The following is a 20,428-nucleotide window of genomic DNA, read 5'->3' on the forward strand; positions in this document are numbered from 1 at the left end:
AACATAACTGCTGCAAATCATGGAATTGACTTCAGGGATTAATCCTCGCTCACACATGAATGACTCACTCACACACACACACACACACACACACACACACTGTTGTACGCATCCAGCTCTTGATTTTGTTCCTCTCCTGTTCGACCGTTCTTTCATTCCAGCAGAAAAGCAGCAGATCACAGCCAATTTAAAATTCCTTCATGGATTCATTCTTGCTCACATTTCAAACACACACTCACACAGACACTTTCCCTTTCCCGATTTAGCTCTCCTCTACCTCTCTTCTCCATCTCTCTGCAGTGTAAATCACATTAAGCTCTAATAGGCAGATTAGACGAGCAGCCAAAGCACCATGGGCCATTACCTACTCCATTTTAAGAAGAAGATCTGTTCAGTAATAGCTGCCCGTTACTGGAAATTAAGGCACCTGCCTTCCGGCCACAACCGGTAATGTCCACAGAGATTGTCAGATTATCAAGCTTTCCACTGCCATTTTAGTGAGGAGGAAGAGGAGGAGGAGGAGGAGGAGGAGGAGGAGGAGAGGGATGGGGGCTGTCAGAGACAAAGCCACTGTTGACTGAAGCTTAAAGACCCTGTGCTGTAATCACTGTGTCACAGGGTCAAATCCAGGAGGAAGGAGGGAGGAGGACAAGCTTCAACTCTTTAATTTTGCCATTTTATCTGATGCCCCCCACCACCACCTTTATTTATTGGTGTTACTGGTAGCAGCAAATACCAGCAGAAGAGATTATTTCATTTATCTTTGGCCGGCACAAACCAGGATTTTGATTTCCATAGTTTTCTGTTTTATAATAATTCTGAAAAGTGTGATGGCCGTTTGTGACAAAATGTTATTGAAATATAATTTTTTTTTATTTTATTGATTTTTACATCAACATAGCTGAGCATTTTAGCATGACGGCGATTAGCCGAGTAACATTTAGCATGTGAGCATTACATACTAATGTTAGTTCACTGATGTCATGATTCCTCCTCTGGAGATATCTGCCAGATTTTATGGCAACCCATTCAACAAGCACATTTAGTTACTACATTAATTATATTATTTTATATTTAACAGTAAAAAACAACAAAAAAACACAGGGTAGTTTTTCTCACCTGCTCCAGTTTTAATGCTGTGCTAAGCTAACAGGCTTCTGGCTGTGGCTTCATATTTACCTCACAGATACAAGTGGTATTATCGGCAAGTGTATTAGGTTAGGTAGGTTAATCAATAATGAAACTAATCATTAGTCCCAGTCTTACAGAGAAAAAGAAATATACCAGCTATAAAAACAAGGGCAAAACACCTGCAGCTGTTCCTGCAATGACTGTAATTAGGTCAAATTTAAATGAACTGAATAAAAACATCTGTATTACTGGACATTCCTGTTGGTGGGTTTTGCTATGTGATTTAAAAAATATATATATAAATATATATATATTTTACATTGATACAAAAAGTCAGTGGCGCAGCTGAGTTTGATCTTTTTTCCAGTTTCAAATCAGGTTTCTATCAGAGTCTTATCTGAACTACTCTATGAATTAAACTGTGAGAACAGCTCGTTTCCTTTCCCTCTTATTATTTAACAGGATGGATTTGTAGTATGAAGAATATGAAGGAACTCTGCAGTCGGAGGATCAGGGTCAGCTGGTTTTGACTCTTCAGTGCAGGGTCCTTGATTGACTGATGGACTGCAGCTGTGAGGTCCTGCTCAGACGTTTATTAAAGGGCAGCATGAAGGCAGACGGAGAAAACCAGCCCAGCTTCCCTCCAGCACAGATTAGGCTGCTTTTCTGTTTATTCAGTTGCTGCTTCCTAAAAGTCCAATTTTGGTTTTATAAGTATTGATGATAACCTGTGAGGTAGTTCAGGGGGGGGGGTCTTCTTCAGTTTGCTTTAATTTGAGCTAAGACCTAAAACTCCGTCCTCATGGTTTAGATCAGAGGTTCAACTATAACTAACTTTGTGTCAACAGTTTGTGTTTCCTGTTTCAACGGTACAGTGCTCCGTGCTCAAAGCTCATTCATCAAAACATGCATGAGCGAGCGGGTGTTTTTAAACATGCACATACTGCACACACACCTTTAGCAAAGAGCAGCAATAAATCTCAGCTGTCTTTCATCCAACTGCTTGTACGGTTCCCGCAGACCAGAAAAATGTTCCTGGCTCATTCAAATTCATGTAAAATTCACAGCGCTGAAACCCAAGAGTTTGTTATTAGTGCAGATTGATTACAATTATCTCTCTATGAAGCCAGAGGTTCTCCATGAGATGAAGTGGAGGCATTAACAGGATCATTTCACTCACATTTACCCAGTAAAGACTGAAATCCCAACGATACTATGAAGCTTTTCACTTCAAAGACAGACAGCTGAACGTTTCAAATTAAACTCATCCATCTGTCGGTCGTCGTGGACGGGACTGGTTCTAACCGTGCGCACGTTCTCTGTAATCTGGATTCTGGAGTAACATGAAGGAGTGGTTTTCTCAGTCTGTTCTGGATCATCATCGAGAACCAAAAACGAGCTTGCAGGTCGTCTGTGCTGCTGCTCATCATGACCGATAGTGACATTTTGTTGCTAGGCGACATCTAGTGGTCGTAGTAATGATGACGGGAGCGAAGGGAAAAGTGTTGGTGATGTAGTATAAATAGAGACAGAGTCCACGTCAGGAGGAGGTGATGGTTCTATTCACATGTGAAAGTAGCAGTTCATGTTGTAACCATGGTAACAAAGATGGTCTAATGTTGAGAAAGAACTTATTTTAACCCAAATCACAATCTTTTCCTAAACCCTGACCATTATTATAGTAACCATGTCGACAAAAGTAGGCACACCACTGTGGGTACAGTCCGTGTGGTAATTATTGTAACCATGACAACCGAGGCCCAGTGCACCTGCCACCATACCTGCCACTGCCACATGCCTATGGGTTGCATCGGAGGGTTGGAATAAAATGACCTGTGTGGAATATGCATGCTCTCGTGCGCACCCTGAATGACAGGTACACAGAAAGGGCTGGTAAAACCTTATGGATCCTTTTGATCCAACAGCCCACTGTGATTTGTCCTGGTGTTGGACCTGCTCCATCAAATCGCTGCAGGTTTGACAGGTTCAGAAAGAAGCAGAACGGTAGAGGCTGCTAGAGCGGCAAATTAATGCCCACAGTTCATGGACATGTTCTGGTGTCCGCATACTTTTGGCCGCGTGTTCAGGCTGTAACTGCCAAACAAGCCAAAGTTGTTTCAACTTCACTTCTAAGCAGGAAAATAGTATTTTTCACTGCATAAAAGATACAGAACGTTCAACAAACTTCCTGAGTAACGATGTTTCCTTCCTGAGCTGATAAACTCTGAGCTCGGAGGTTTGTAGGAACGTGATGCAGCAACATTCATCTGTGACCTTGTCAGAGTCTCTCTTTGGGAAAAAAAAGCGTCAGCCTTTGAGATGTTGTTATAAATGATGCAGCCTAATGCGTGGAAGGAATGAACAGGATTCATGCAATCTGAATAATTCAAATGTGACCAGAATTTGCAGTTTCATTTCCTAGAAAAACAACATAGAGGCTGAGAGCTCAGAGCTGCGAGGGCTCAGATGTTCAGACAGCATGGACAGTAAATTTACTGTTGCTCCTCATTGTACCGTTTGTCCTTCTGACTCATTCTTTTACACTCATGTACAATCCTGTTGCACACAGTAAGAGCTCCAGTCTGAGGCTGTGACTGTCAGAGTGACACCTCTGCTGTGTCGGAGAGGTGAAGTATCTCGCTGTCGTAGCGCTGCTGCGACCTCCTGAGTCCCTGTACGGAGCGGCGGGGTCAGAGGCCCATCTGGATGCTGCTGTAACTCCGCCGTGATGTTCAGGTGGACAGGAGAGGACAGGGGACACCAGCAGGGAAGGAGTGGGGGGGCAGGGGGCTGATGGGAAAAGTGACTCAGCAGCTGACAGTACAGGTCCACAGAAAACAGGCTGTATGTGAATAATCAGCGAGCAGCAGGTTGAGGACAAGGACGGCTGAGTCTGAGTCTCAGAGGCACAGCGAGAGTTTAAAAGCCTCAGAACAGGGACGAGCACAGGGACAGGACGTGGCTCAGGGATCACCTGGACAGGTGTGAAGACTGTGGCCTTCGAGAGTTGAGTTTGCAAACTTCAAAAGGACGGGGCTGCACTGAAAACTGCTCACTGCTCAAATCCAGTGGCACTGAAATCATTAGTCACCATGAACACACACAAACACACACACTGTTTATTTGGACTCACACACACACACACACACACACACACACACACTGATCCTGCTGTCCTAGATACTGACACCACAGCCGGAGTCTCGAGTCTGAGTCAGGTTGAGTCTGACGCTGCGTTCACACTGACACTTCATGTTTCTACTTTTGTTTACTTCCTGTTCTTATTTTGAAATCACTTCCTTTTTGTGTTTGTTATTTCACTTCCTGTCTTTGTCTAGTTTTCCCTCCTTTTGTGATTCTCTGCCCTGATGCGTTTCACCTCTGTCCAGTCATTCCTGTGTTAAGGTCTGTGTCTTTCCCTCAGTCGTCGTCTGTTCCTGCTTCTACCTGCTTCTACCTGCTTCTACCTGTTTCTACCTGTTTCTACCTGTTTTCTACCTTCTGCATGTTTTTGGACAGTTTCATTGAAGTAATTTTCACCTGATTCATTCCAGCTTTCAGCTCTCAGTCCAGATGACAGTTTTAGCTCCGCATCAGAAAACGATCTCCATCCAACACTGACACACTAACGCACCTGAACACTCGTATCACATGACCGTTCATGAACACTGGGCCGGTGTAAACAGGAAGCAGATTGTCTTTTGATCATTTGTTGCCCGTGTTTGTATTTGCCACTGGTTGTCACGGCTGATGACAGCCAATCAGGAGAGACTATGGGTGTCTATGTCATCGATGCCATGGGTCTCAGTTTCTGTGTGTTCAGACTACAACACAACCCCGGAGTTTTCAAAATAAAACTAGTCCAGCAGCGAGAGAGACACGACTGTCATTTCAAAGGGAGTCCAACTTGTCTGAATGCAGTCGGTGCTGCAGCTACCACACTGACCTGACCACAGATTCACTTACAACTTCATCCGCCACTGAAAATAGTCCCCAGCAAATGCACCGCTTCCTGTTGGTTTGATTTAAAAACTACAGTGAGCAGCTGAAGTTACTGAGAGTTTGAAAATGAAAATGTATATTTGTGAGGAGTTTTCAAATATTTCTGTCTTCAGTAGGAACCAATGAGCTCAGAGCTGAGAGCCTGGAGGGAAGATGTTAGAAAGTGTTTCACCAGCTGCAAACTCTGAGACTTCTGACGTGGATTCAGTTCAAATGTTTTATTCAGGGACTCGAGTCTCACAACAGTCAAGTTTAATTCTTGCTTTCAGTCCAAGCATACAGTCCACAGCGCTGCCAAAAAGATGCTTTGCCTTAAAGTGGAATCAGATATTATTCCTCTGCTTCTCTTCCACACGACAGACAGACGACACCACACGCTGCTGCTGTTCAGTCCGGTTGTTCAGTCTGTACCAGAGTTTGATTGACAGCTTTCACACCAGCCGAAAGTTCATTTGGACCAAACAGGTTCGGTGTGAAGGCGCCTGCAGCTGCGGTTAATTCTGGAAAGTCTTGACTCATTTGAACTTTTGCAACACGTGTGATTCTGCACTTCACACTGTGTTTACAAGATTTTTTTTTTTGGTTTTTCTTTCACTCCTGTCGAGGAAAATCACACATGAGCAGATAAAAGCTCAAACAACGCCAGCACAACATGTGACAGATGCTGAAACGAGACGTTCATGAACCAGAGTCTTTCTGCTTTAACTACAAGAACTCGGCTCAGGGAAGTTGAACCTGTTGACTTTTTCTCAGAGAGACAGCTTTTCCTCCATTGTTAGAAATGTTAAACGGATCCATAGGACAAACGGCGAAGAGCGCAGCATGTGCCCGGCGCCCACACCGCCCACCGGCAGTCTGCAGAGCTGCAGCGGCGCCGAGCAGAGAGCGGGAAGTCACATTCACCGCGGCCCACCGCTCTGTCCCTGAGAGATGAGGAGGGAAAACTCAGACACAGGAAAGTGTTCTCAGCGAGGAGAGTTATGCAGCCTGAAGAGCAGGGTTGAAAGAAGGACACGTTTAATTATGAGTTATAAAGAGAGAGAAATATACAGAGCACAATTATGGGTGAGGAGGAACTGAGGACGGGTGTAAAAAGAGGAAAAAGTGTCTGTGGGGGTGTGAAGGTGACGAGAGCCTGCAGAGGGAAGAGAGAACACAAAATGGGAAAGAAGAGCAGATGGTACTTTATCTCTGTTCACAGAATGGCATCACATTACCACCAAATTTAATCTAATCTCCACAAAACTGCGACAGATCCATTTGGATACGGCCTCGGAGAAGAGCCGAGGGGCACGCCGGGCGTTTTTTATCACTGTGAAGGAGAACGTTGTTCCATTAATCTCCTCCTCTGGCAGCCCTCAGCTCCAGATCGGAGCTGGCGATGAGACGCTCCGACGGCTGCTGAGCAAACAGAGCGGCCTCTCATCGCAGCGCGAGGACGAGGAGGAGGAGGAGGAGATGAAGAGATGAAGGCTCAGACAGTCTGATGGAGCAGAATCACGCCGCTGACAGAACAGATGACCGTGAATCATCACACGTCAGTTATGATGTTGAGCGAGTCATAAAATGTTGGGAGCAGCTGAAGGTGTAAATGCTGCAGAGATGAAACTCAGTGTTAATGAAACAAACACTATCAGATGTCGGGGAGCACGGACCAACACTGACGCACTTGAACACATCATTCCTGCCAGCGCCTGGTCGGGGGAGCAAAGGTCAGGAAACAGGGACCTGCACTGGTGTAGAGCAGTGTGACTGAGGTGGAAACCAAGAACAGCTTATAACTGCATCAGGACAGGAAGTGATTATTAGAACATGAAGCTATTTTATATCTATAAAGACATCACAGTGTAAAAAGGCGGTCGGCTCCAGGCGGCTGCGCCCTCCTCAAGGTCAAACAATTTACAACACATCACAATCCAACCACTCCTCCATCCTGAACCACCGACCCTCGGGAGTGTCTCCTGAAATACTACCTCTACGGCGGCAGGCGTACCGGACCTTGGTTGTCATGGTTACTATAATAACGGTCGTGCCTTGGTCAGGTTTAGGAAAAGATTACTGATTTGGGTTAAAATAAGTACTTCCTCAATATTAGACGATCTTTGTTGTCATGGTTACAATAATGACAACGAGGTCAAGTTGGGAATCGAACACCGCCGCATCCTCCTCCTCCTGACGTGGACTCTGTCTCTCTTTATCCTACATCACCGACACTTTTCCCTCATCACTACGACCACTAGATGTTGCCTAGCAACGAAACGTAACTATGGGTCATAATGAGCTGCTGCACAGACGACCTGCGGGCTCGTTTTTTCACAGGAGGACAGTCTCCACAATATGATGTGCATAATTAAACGCTGTTGAACCGGAGGTTGTTACTCTCAGCACTCACTCGGTCATCTTCACCGTCTAACAGGCTGGAAGAATGAAATGGCCTCACAACAACTATCCAGTGCCACCTGTTACCTGTTTCAGGTTCTCACAAGGACATCGGACCTCGACCTTCTTAAACACGAGCTCTGTCTTTGTTTGTCGGACGTCTACAACAGATGGATGGGATATAAAGTCGGCTCTGACATCAGAGGACGTCACCTGTTCGCTGGGATCACACTTGCCTTAAACCAAAATGGGTCTGAAGCCTCAACCATTAAGAGTCTAAGAGCTGTGTCGTATTTCCATCTCACTCCGCTCCGTCCCGCCTGACCCCCCCACCTCATGTGTTTTACTGCAGGTCGACGCATTCAAACACAAATGCTGATCTCTGTCTGCTGACATTGAATTTTGTTTTCAGGGGGAAAGTGACAGGATTTTCAAACCGTCAGCCATTTACACTTTCACTGCTCTCTCCGCTCAGCTCACTCTGCAGCTCCACCTGTCTCTCCACCTGCTTCCTCCTTATAGGGCGGCGGATATTAACGAGGACACACTAGACTTTGCATCTGGCCCCTGAGGTTAGATCAGAATTCATTATTTTAGACTCTGAATTCAATTTTACTTCACACATAAAGAAAGTGACCAAAACAGCTCTTCATCACGGACGCTCCTTCCTGTGAACATGCTTATCATTGCTTTTATTTCTTCCTGCTTCTGAAGTGCTCCGCTGAAAGACTTGAGTTTATTCAGCGCTGTGCTGCTGGACCTTTTCAACTAAAACAAGGAAGAGAGAGCACATCGCCCCGGTTTCAGGCTTCACTCCACTGGCTCCCACTGTCTTTCAGAATAGATTTTTACTGGTTTTTAAAGCTCTTAATGGTTTGCGAACCGGCTTACACTGCAGATTCTGTCGTTTTTATAATCCTTCACAAGCTCCCGGATCTTCTGCTGCCAGGCTTTTTAAATACACACAATTTTTACACACAAGAAAACAGGCAGCGCAGCTTTTTTTAAACTGTGCTCCAAAAGTCTGGAAAACCCTGCCAAGAGCTGTAAGAGATTCAGGCTTTGAACATTTCTAAACGACAGCTGAAAACATTGGCTTTCAACTCGCTCATATTCTAGTATTCTCAATGGTTTCTGTTTTTATTTTCATAATCATCTACTTCTAATCTAATTTCATCATCCTTCTATTCACCATTATCTTATTGTTCTATTTCATTTTTATTGTAAAGCTCTTTGAACTTCTCATGTATGAAAGGTGCTTTATAAATAAAGTTCATTCTTCTTCTTCTTCTTCTTCTTCTTATGTGACTGTCAGTGAAAATGCTTTGTGTACACTTACACTACACTTCCTTTGCCCCTCGGTCGTGCTGCATCTTCTTCTGTTTGTCATAACCTGATGTAAAAAAACAGTTTGTTTGTTTTGTCATATTTTTTTCTCGTTGTGTCGCAGCCGCTTTCACAGATATTTACTGATAAGACACAAAAGATAATTCATCTTCTGACACCTTGGCAGCTGGATTAAGATATTAACTGAAAGTACTGTCCATAAAGGTGTCCTTTGATTTGAAGTGTGTGTGTGTGTGTGTGTGTGTGTGTGTGTGTGTGTGTGTGTGTGTGTGTGTGTGTGTGTGTGTGTGTGTGTGTGTGTGTGTGCTCTCTTACTTGAAGTGAGATTAGAGCGCGTTAGCAGCTCTCTACAATAAAACAGTAAAATTATATCACCATTTATTGAGGCGCAATCACATCCATGATTCATGATTGTAAAGGCATACTAACCTACAAACCTGTTACTGAATCATGAGTATTTCAGAGTAACCATAGCAACTCACTCACTCACCTGCTCGAGCCGCCGACTCCTCTGAGCGGCAGCAGCGGCGGCGTGCACGGGGAGGGTTAGGTGTAACAGGTCTGAATGAGTCGCTGCTGCAGGGCGCTGCTCACGTCGTCAGTTATGGATCTGTTTTACGCTGTGAGGCAGAATGGATGTGTGGCGTGAGAGGGGGCGTCCTGGTAATGTAGCTCAAAAGAGCTGAGCCTGATTCAGCGAGCTAACGCTACTTTAAAGTGCTGCTAACATACGCTAGCCTATCGTTTTCTATGCTCTGCTTCCACTCACTGATCACAGGTGAGCTAAATGGCATGTGTCTCACCTTTTGCCTCACCCTCAGAGGATAAACCAGGCAAATGCTCGGGGGGAAAAGGGGCCCCCGATGGCCCCTCGTATTGGCCCCTTCCATTAAGACCTTCCACACACCCATTGCCTGCATGTGAGGCGTTTATGGGACATCTGTGAATAGTAGCATCTGCCAATAGTCTGCATGTTAGGCTGGGGGGGGGGGGGTTGCACGGGGGTCTCTTCGATGGGCTTCTTTGCCTGGGGCCCCCCAGAGTCTAGGATCGCCACTGTTTATCCTTTCTCACATAAAGTGTGGGAGCGAAACCACAGCTTCGCTCCTCCTCCTGGAGTAACGGGGATGGATTCACTCAGCTGCTCAGGCCTCGATACAGTCATCACCTCCGTAACAAAACTCCCTCCTCTCTGCAGCTCTGTTCTGGAAACCGTCACATTGGACAGAGAAACTGCTTCTTAAAGCTTCTGCTGAGTTTGGCAACAAACACTTTTTTTCTCTCTTTGTTCTTCTGCAGCTGCAAAATTAAACCCAACAGTCAAAGAGAAACTGCAGCTTGTTTCTGAAACCAGTAACATTTCTAACCCGGGATAAAACTCCTGCCACACACTCTGGATCCCTCGTATCTTTTCAGTGGGCTTATGAAAGGGTAAACTCCTCAGAAAAATTAAAAAGTGGACTTCTTAAGACGCTGCAGCTGCCTGTGTGAGTTAAAACGCTCCTGGAGTTCAGGCTCAGTCTCACTTCATGTCTTCATGTCTGCAGAGTTCTCAGATTCACACGGGCGAAAATAATGAAGCAGGTAAATCTGTTGAATCGGTCTGACCATGTCCTTTCATTGTGCATCCCTCCACCAGGGATGATGCTGCTGACATTTGAAGCCTGATATAATTTCTCTGTGCAGTAGAGCCTCATTGTTAAAAGTGATACTGTTTTCATTTGGGTGTCTTATTCCTTTATTAGGAGGAACATGCCCATAAAAAAAGATTTTAAAAAATATCAGTGCTACCCTTTTTTATAAAAGCCACCGAGCTAAAGAAATGATCCTTGAAGCAGCAATAATCAGTATATTATCAGTGTAAATGACAATATGAAAGGAGAGTGAGGTAGTGACGAATCTATAGAGAATAATCAGCTGAATCTGCAGCTGAAACCCAAAACTCACATTACCAGTCTAACGTCCAGCACTGGCAGTGTAAAGGAAATCTGCTCATAAATGCTAATTTTGGAGTAAGAAGGGCTTTAGAGAGCAGCTGATGAACACAGTGAAGCATTTAGCAGCTAAAGAGACAGATATTTCCCTCAGGAGCCGGAGGAGACCAAACACAGAGCTGGGGTCAGATCAGCAGTTTTAGTACCACACGGACTATTTCATGAATCTGCATGACACTCCTGCTGGTTGAGAGACGACCTCATGCAGAACGCCGACCGTTACAACAGACCAGTGCTGTGTCTGTGATCAATAATCACCAGCGTCTTTCTGCTGTTTTATTCCAGTACCACCTCTCCCTGCCGTCAGGCCTCTGAGCATCACGTCGGTCGGCTGCAGGAACAGACGTGTGGTGGGTCATTTCGCTGTCAGCAGGTTTTTACACCGAGCCTGTGACGACCGACGGTCTGCAGAGAGGAACTCACCGCCGCCTCTGTGCAGTGCAGCCCTGTGGTGTAGTTTCCCAGTCTGTGGTCAAATTCAGGTGAATGTGGCAGGTGGTTCCCTATAGAACTGACCCATCGGGTTTAAAATACTTGTCTGCAGTCACACGTCTCTTTTTGTTCATCGTGGCAATCTGTGCACCTGCTGCGAACAAATGTTTAGAGTCTCAGCCGGTCTGGAGGAGCGGTCTGTCGGATGATTCAGCTGCAGCAAATTCAGACCAGCAGTTTGTTGCTTTTGTTTAATGGACTGTCAGTCTAACGGCGCATGAAGGGATAATTTCAGACAAACGCTTCCCGTCTGGCCCGAACGGCTGCAGACAGTAAAATCCCAGCTGCAGTGAAAAGAGGCGCGTTTTGAAAATGTTGCTTCTTTTTTTTTTTTGACATTGGATGGGAAATGACCTGGCAGAGATGATAAGTGCCTGTTGAATCACACACCTTTTTATTATCTCCAATCAGGGCTGTCAGGGGCATCGTACATTTCGAAGTGAAAAAGCCGAAGCTGTTGCCGGGAACATTTTGTCCAGCATGAGCAGAATAAACACAGAAATAAATATGTTTGAGATGCAAATTACACAGCAGTGTTTGTGCGCAGGCTCAGTGCTGTGGCCTCGCACTCACAGTCACTGCAGACACTCACAGTGTTCATGTTCAGACTCCTGTTCACCTGGAGGAGGAGGAGGAGGAGGAGGAGGAGGAGGAAGTGGAATAAACAGAAATAAAAGAAACAGAAATGTGAATGATTAAACTTGGATTCATCTTTGTTCGTGGTCTTAAGGTCAAATGAATATTTGGAAAATGTAAAATCAATTATATCACTCACTGAAAGTTACTAGTTGTCATGGTGACAATAATACACACATGGACTCTACCAACAGCTGCGTACCTCCCTTCGTTGCCATGGTTCTTATAATAACCGTCATGTCTTGGTTAGGTTTAGAGAAACATGGTGATTTGGGTTAAAACAAGTACTTCCTCAACATTAGACAATCTTTGTTGTCATGGTTACGATAACAACAACGTGGTTCACTTTGTTGAACATTCGTGGATGATATAAACGACATAAACTGCCGGTTTCACACGGGAATCGGACACTGCTCTCCTGTGAGCCGTGCATCGCGCCGTCAACATGGCCGCCGCAATGAAAACCGAGACGTTGCAGACGCTATAATTAACAGATGTCCTGTAAACGTCCCACATGCAGGCGAGAGGTAGACGCTAGCAACGGCGCACACCATCAGGGGCCCCACGTAGGGGGTATTGGGACGGCAGTAGTGCATTACATCGTGTCTTCTTGGGATTTTAGTTTTATGTTTGTCACTGCAAAACGTGCTAATAAGAGGGGCCGTCGGGGGGGGGGGCCCTTTTTCCCCTTTGGGGGGCCCCAAGAATTTGCCTGGTTTGCCTCTCCACCTCTGTGGAGAAGCAAAGTGTCATTTATGCGCTCATGAATTTCTCATAACAACTTTATTAACCATATTTTTTCCCTCCAAGTTCAAATAATTCATTTTAATTACTCATTTCTGGACTCACTGTGTCTCACTTTAGACATTCATGTCATAACAGCACTTAATTGGTTCCTGTTGAATGAGCCTTTGTGGCCTCAGATGACTTCAGCCTTGCCCTCAAATTGTCCTCTCAGCACTCACCACAGACCACTTGGATTTAATGGCTTTATTCTGAGTTATGTAATCGAGCAGCGGCCACTTGTTCAAATACCCCACCCCCACCCCCCACCGCTCTGCTCTGATCTACAGTTTCCTTTTATCCGTTCCACACTTCCTGCTCTCTGTGCTCGGCAGCGACGCGATGACAGGACGCCGGAGCAACCGGAGCCTGCGTGACAGACATTATGAACATTAACACTATCATTAATTACGATAATGGAACGGCAACGCAAGAAAATATATGTATGTGACAACGTACTACAGTAGCTGTTATATCTGCTGTCAGGCCTCTGTGCTGTGTGTGCGCCGCTCTAATGACACCAGCCTGGTCTGATGAAATGTTGGTTTAAAATGCAAATGATGCACTTAGACCACAAAAGTGAGGGGGTGTGTTTGTGTGCAGGATTAGAAGGAGACAGGAGGTAGTTCGAATGGAAGCAGCTCAGTGGAACCAAGGGCTGTAAGGGAAGTAAGTGAAAATCTGCTTGAGACAGTGACTTCCTGTTGCTTTTCTGTTTTAATAACTTACAGTCCCTCAGAGATTCATGCAATCAAACCCTGTTTCAATACTATTTTCAGGAACAGCCATTTAGTCTATTTAAAGTCTATAGTTATCTCTCTGTGGTGCCGCTTTCATTGTTAGAGGTGGAGTCTCAAATTGCCTTTTACACGCTTGAGCTGCTGCTTCACATTTAGAGTGGTGAAACACCAGGTAGGGGCTTTTATTGTGAAGGAGTCACAGGACACATTTTTTTCAGAGGAGCGATGGAAGGAGGTAAACAACTGATTTTACTGAGTCCTGCTCTTGAGAGTAAAACTACTCACACTGTGTGAAGTGTGAAATCAGATGGAGGTTGTAACTTCTTTATTAAAACATGAGTTTGTTTGGTTGCACTGTAAAAAGATACAGCAGCTTCTCTCCTGTCAGATGCCACCAAATCATCCAGGGCTGAAATTTAAAGCTCCTCCAGTGTAAAGGTCTGTGTCCATGTGTAGTGTGATTATAGATCAGCTCTAGCTTCTATATTAATACTGTGAAAGTATCAAAGCCTCAGTCCACAGAGAAATGCACACAGCCTGTATTCAGAAACTGAGCCTTAAAACCAGCCGTCAGGACTTCTGGAACTTTGTGATGTCACAACAAAGCAGTCACCAAGCCCCGCCCACCTGGACCCACCATCCAAACCTTGCAGGATTTGGTTTCTCTGAGTGTTTTTACCTGAAATCTGCTATATTTTTATTGGATCACTCAGAAAACAGTCAGCCAATCAGAAGAGAGGCTCAGAGCCTCCTCTCTTCTGATTGGCTATGTTCTGTAGAGTCTGTTTGATGCCAGTCAGTTGTCAAATATATAAAAAAAAAAATCTTAAGTGGGAAAAAAAACCATTTGGCCTTAGGTAATTTTCATCACTGTTATTTTTGCATGAGGAGAAAATAATACAGAGAAATGTTAATGGAATTAACTGACAGGCCTGAAGCTCACAGCTGTCACATGTGTCATTTACTCATTTTTATTCTGAACCCAGAATCATTTATCTTCCAAATAAAAGTCAACATCTGTCAACATCTGTTTGCAGTCAGTTGTCATTACCCTATTCATGAGAAGTGAGGTCCCACTGCAGTTTTGACAAATACACTCATAACCAGCTATTACTGTGTGGGCTCTCTGTGACCTTGAGTGAAATAGAGAAGTGCTGAAGCTGTTTGTGATTTTATCGACAGTTACCCAAAATAAATCCACAAAATATTAAAGCTCAATGTGTTTGTATATTTGTTTTTGTAGGACTTATTCTGATTTGGAGAAAATAGAGGTCTTGGCGGAAGTGTCCTGTCTCCTTCGTGATACCTGCTTGATCTAAGAGGCAGTTGCATGTCGACTGAAGCCAGTTCAGGCTGAGTTTAGTGGCCACTTGTGAGCAGCAGAAACAAGCTGAACACCTTCTGCAATCTGTTAAAAGTGACTCAGGTAGAGTCAGAAGAATTACAAGTTTAACTGTCTTTGCTAGCAGCTGTCCTGCTAAATTCTGCATTAAACATGTGCTGTTTCTTGTTCTTAGTAATTTTTTTGCAACTAATCAACTGTATATGATATGTGCTGTCAGGTGTGTTGGTGTGGACGGAGATGATTTCTGATACGGAGCTGAGCAGTCTCAGTCCGGACAGAGATCGTTTCGTCAGTCATCAGACGTTTGACTTCACACAGATTACTGTGTTGGAGGCTCTTTAAGTGACTCTTAACTCACCATTTCATCAATTACAGATCAATATCTGAACTTTCTCCTAAGATTTTGGAAAATCTTGAAAGTGAACAACCGAGAGAATATTTATTTCTACTCCTAAAGGTAATAAATGACATCACTGAGCCATATTAACAACAGGTTGTCTCTGTTGGAAACCACTTTTCTATTGTTTAGGCTAAACAGTTTTCTTTCCAATAATCTTCTGCCTTCTGTCAGTGAGATGCTGCTTCACATTATTGGATCCAGAGTTGGAGAAACACAGCGGTACGGAGACAGACATGGAGGAGGCAGGACATTCATTAGGTGAGGTGGGTTTGAATATCTCAAGTCAGGTTGACTCAATATGAACTTCCTCTGCAGCTCAGAACTTTACATCCAGGTTAATGTTCTCTTCTCCACAGCCTTCGTGTGTCATCATCCACTGTATTTCCTATTTCATTATGTAAAGCATGTGATTGTCCTTTTGGTTCTCTCTGTTATGACCAGTTGGCTTGTCATTAACTACATTTCTATGAAGCTTAATGATGTTATTGTGTTCGGTTCTCAGTGTTAATCATTAACTTCTACTGAATGTTTCAGCAGCCTCAGCAAGATATTTCATAATCAATACCTCTGGCCACAGGCAGTCCTTTAATTAGCTGCTTGTATTTAGTTTATTGTGCTGGATTCCCTGAAGAATTATGATCTAAGAAGAAATAAATCTTTTCTTGATACAAATGTGTGAAAACTCCTGAGGTTCTGCCTGGAACGAGGTTTAATGAATTGTTGTGTCTTACTGATATTTTTCATGGTGAAAATGACAGGTGGGAGTTATAAAGGAGTTTATCCAACAGGGGACTGAAGTGTTTCTTCAGATCAAACAGCTGCAGAACTTTTTGAAAGAATGTTGTGAATGAACGTGCTCATGTTTGAATGCGGGTGGCAGAAGTGCACCAAAAAGCTGTTTGCCAACTGCCAGAAAACATCAGAAGAAGAAGGAGAAGAAGAAGAAGAAGAAGAAGAAGAAGAAGAAGAAGAAGAAGAAGAAGAGCTGTGTTTTACAGCCGCACCCGTCATGTGGACTGAAATCACGGCACATCCTTCAGCGACTGTGATGAAGCCAGCGGTGGAACCTGGACCAGACTGATTTCTACTTTATGAACTGCTGCATCATTTGGTTTATGCAGAATAAATACAACTTCCATTACATCTACCGTTCACCTTCACTGCACCTCTTTCTTTCACTTTCTGCATAATATGAAATGTATAGAGCTGAATTACATCAGCAAACCGACCAAAGAGCGTCAGTGAATCTTAAAGTGAAACTGCTTTATTCAGTGTTTCTACTGGTTTTAATCCCCTGGTCTGTTTGTTAAGGAGAGGAGGACACCTCTGTGGATAAGCAGCCGGTAAGAACCTGGTGAACATCTGGATCATAAGTCACGTGAGAAACGCTAAAAGTTAGCAGCAATCTCAGCTCCCATCTCTTCCTTGACATCTTGTGTCCATTGTACAGCATCAGCGAAACACTGACTTTAAATGATTTGTCCAGAGCAAGTAAAATAAGGGAAATATCACAATTTTAAACTTAAATTTGGTTTTATTTTCCAGTGGAAGCACCTGTCACACATGGTTAGTTCATGGCCCATTGGAAAAGTTGAAAATCCAACTATTCTTTTTGTTTTTACAGCACCTGGCTTCGATAAACGGTGTATTTTCGCAGGATTTGGTGTTCAGGGGGTTAAATGTGAAACTGCTTTATTCAGTGTTTTTAACAGTTATAATCACCTGGTCTGTTTGATGTGGAGAGGAGGAGACCTCTCTGGATAATTCAGCTCCAGGTAAAGAACCTCCTGAACCACTGACACTGAAGGAACCCAAACCTGGAGAAGCTGACGCTAACGGTGGTGAAGACAACATCTCCCATGATCTCACGCTATTTCATGGCGTCACCCAGCGTTGTGTTTTGTTATTGTTTTGTTCGAGAGCTCCATAGAGGCAGAAGTTATAGACTGTGCGTTTAACTACTATTTATTGCTGTTATTTTTACTCATTAAGACACAAACATTTCATTGTTTGACGTTGTAGTTTTATCATCTGACCTGTGTTCTACCAGTTAGCCGATGTCTTTTATGTTCAACTGAGATGCATCTCCTTTAATTACTTGGCTGTATCTACATGTGGAGAGAGTTTTTACATTCTGTGACCAACACATATTCATTTTATTTATTGGTTGAATTCCGGGAGTGTCCTCGCCAGTCTGTAAATAAATCTCCTGCTGCCCACTGCTGTTTTTGTTGATGCTTGGTTACACACTCACAGCCTCGCTGCCAGAACCTGTGTGTTTATAGTGTTCAGAAAAGTCTGTTTTAACCAAAGTGTCTCCCGCATTTTAAGATAAGAGTGGCGCTGTCGACTCATTGGATTTTAAGGTATGCCTAAATCCTTGCTGTCAAGTGTGTTTTTTTTCTGCTGTCACGTTAACACTCAATAAATGGCCTTATTATTAAAAACTAAACCCAGAATTAAAATCTTTGTTTTCGGAGTGATACACCACATCTATGATCACACTGAAAAATGAATCTAAAACCTGCAGTTCCTCTAACGACCACTAGAGTCTGGCTCCAACAGTGAGTCAGTCCCCATAGACTCCCATGTTAAAATGTCTGTAAAACTTTACAGCAGAAAATAAACATGTTTACAGCCTGGTACAAAAACTGTTTTGGTCTCTAGAGCTGATTTCCTCCTTCATGACACCTGTTTATATAACTCACCTGTTTACATTTTATTAAGGCTTAAAGTGATGGAAAATAGAGGGCGTGGCCTCTTTGAGTGACAGGTGGGTGAGCGTATAGCTTACAGATCAAAGCTCTGTGGTCTGGTCCTGGTTTCTGTCTGATTCGCTCTCAGCTGTCCAGTTGGTTTTGACCATGAAAAAGTCGCTTCATGTTCGGATAAACAGACGAACAGTGTCCACACAGCTGCTGTACATTTCCCAGGTATTTCACTGCATCCACACTCAGAGTCTGTAAACTCTGTAGATACTCTGCACTGAACCTCGGAGTAAATGGAGAGTCTTGATTGAAAGCAGCTTTTCCACCTCAGTCACTGTTCACACACACACACACACGCACACACACTGCACGGACCCAGCAGTTCGTCTTCCTCAGTTCTGGATGAGGAAGACCCTGTTGGTGGGACTGACAGCTGCAGGCTGTGCAAATGGTTTGGTGAGGTGCCCACCAAACACACAACCATCTGTGGTTCAGGTGCATTGTTTTATTGTTTACTTCAGTTAATCCAACAGTGCAGTTGTTTGTGGGACGGAGGTGTGTGTGAGGGACAGTGTCCAGGTGGAAGATGGCAGGTGGTGATTTTATTTGTTGGATGGATTAGGTACAAACATCGCCCCCAGAAGAACAGGAGCAGGGGGAGAAAACTGATGGCTCCAATAATGAATATGGATTAGCATGTCTTTATTTAAATACTGAGTCAACTGGCTCCCAGTAATGTGTAATGTGTACTACTACAGATCCCACTGAGAGTCAACACACCAGTCTGCTGCTGTCATCTACATCACAAATGAGAAGCTAAACAAACCAATATAGACCGTGGACATCTGCTCGTATGGTTGGTGTGACGTTCATCAGCTCGCTGTCTGGTCACATGTTCACATTCGACAAACAGGGGCTTCAACTTGTGATTTGTTTTTACACAGTAGTCACAGTTGGATAGTTTACATGACACGTAATGGACCAAAAAGACAACCAATGAAAAGAAACATTAATTATTTTCATACGCTGCAACACTTCTAATCTTCTGTCCTGTGGACATAAAAACTTACACAAACAGCAGCTGATGCTCATGGGTATTGTAGTATTTACATGGCGATGCTAAAGTGACGGACAAAACAGATAAAACTAGTGGGTAAAACACAAAGTAAGTCACTAATGTCGATTATATTGTTTAAAAAAAAACCTTAATCTTATTTTCTAAGATTTTCTAACGTCAAAGTATTAAATTACAAGTGCAGAAATTCAAACATGTAAAACAGTAAAGTCTGTTTCAGTTTTTCCCCTCATTTGTCAAAATGTTGTGACTAATGTTCCTGGGTGGAGCGTGTACCATGAGGACTTGGTCCGAGCTGCAGCTGCCCAGGTTCAGGTCCAACATGTGGCACTTTGCTGCAAGTCATCCCCTCTCTCTCTCCCACGGCTTTCCTGTCTCTCTCGCTTTCTCTCTCTCTCTGTGTCTCTGTTGGAATAAATGCAAAAAAATGCCCTAAAAAATAACTGGTAATTGGTGTTTCTTTCCACCTCAGGAGACGAGACCCCCTTGGTGAGTAAAGGATTGTAGACTGGTAAGCAAACAGCTGTTAATCCTGATGTGTTCTACTCCTGGAGTTGAATCTGGCTCTGTACTGTACAGGTACTTTTCATGTACAGGTGAAGTCACAGTTGGGCCTGTTAGTCGTTTCCCACTGGACATCCTCAAGGCAAGAGGTCCAAGCACTCAGAGAAGCTTTGGCTGAACCTTTTTGCTTCGAACATTTCTGCACAATCTGTCTGACAAACTAAAACTGTGTTAGTTAACTCGAGGAAACTGTAGCATAGAAATCTATGTAATCACAGGATTGCTCCCTGTGAGTCTGAGCCAGCCTGTTTCCACTGTGTGATGTGGTGTAATGAGACACGTAAACTTCTGTTCCCTATCTATACCACATTTCAAAGAGATGAGGAGGAGCTGAAAGTGGGAAGAAGATCCAATTCTGAATTAGCCAGGTTGCTGCCACTGCACCGCCTCTCTCCTCTCTCAGATCTGAGGAGCAGAGGTTTTAAAATGCTAATCCTGTCGACCTTGAAGCCCTGAGGCGCCAGCTGAACTAGCGAGGCACATCTCTCCTGAGCTTCCTGTCACTCAATAATCAAACAAACAGGCAGAACCTCCCCGAACGCCTCTGCAAACCTGCCCGCCGATGATCCAGAGGCACACACGCATGTAGACACACAAACGTTGCATCAACATCCCCCTCAACCATCTGCCTCGGGAAACACAAAGGGGGCACGCAAACACACACTTTAACCTGCACAACACACTTAAAGAGGTGTACTTCTTATCTGCCTGCACCGGATCACGCATACTGATCACAATCAGTCACGAGCGACTGAACGTGCTAACTAATGAATCAACACATTCTGACCCGTAATGAGCCATGGTATGAGGTGGAACAAACACATTAGAGACT

The sequence above is a fragment of the Seriola dumerili genome, unplaced genomic scaffold (genome assembly GCF_002260705.1).
Source record: "Seriola dumerili isolate Sdu_G_001 unplaced genomic scaffold, Sdu_1.0 BDQW01000012.1, whole genome shotgun sequence".
NCBI classification, from domain to species: Eukaryota; Metazoa; Chordata; class Actinopteri; order Carangiformes; family Carangidae; genus Seriola; species Seriola dumerili.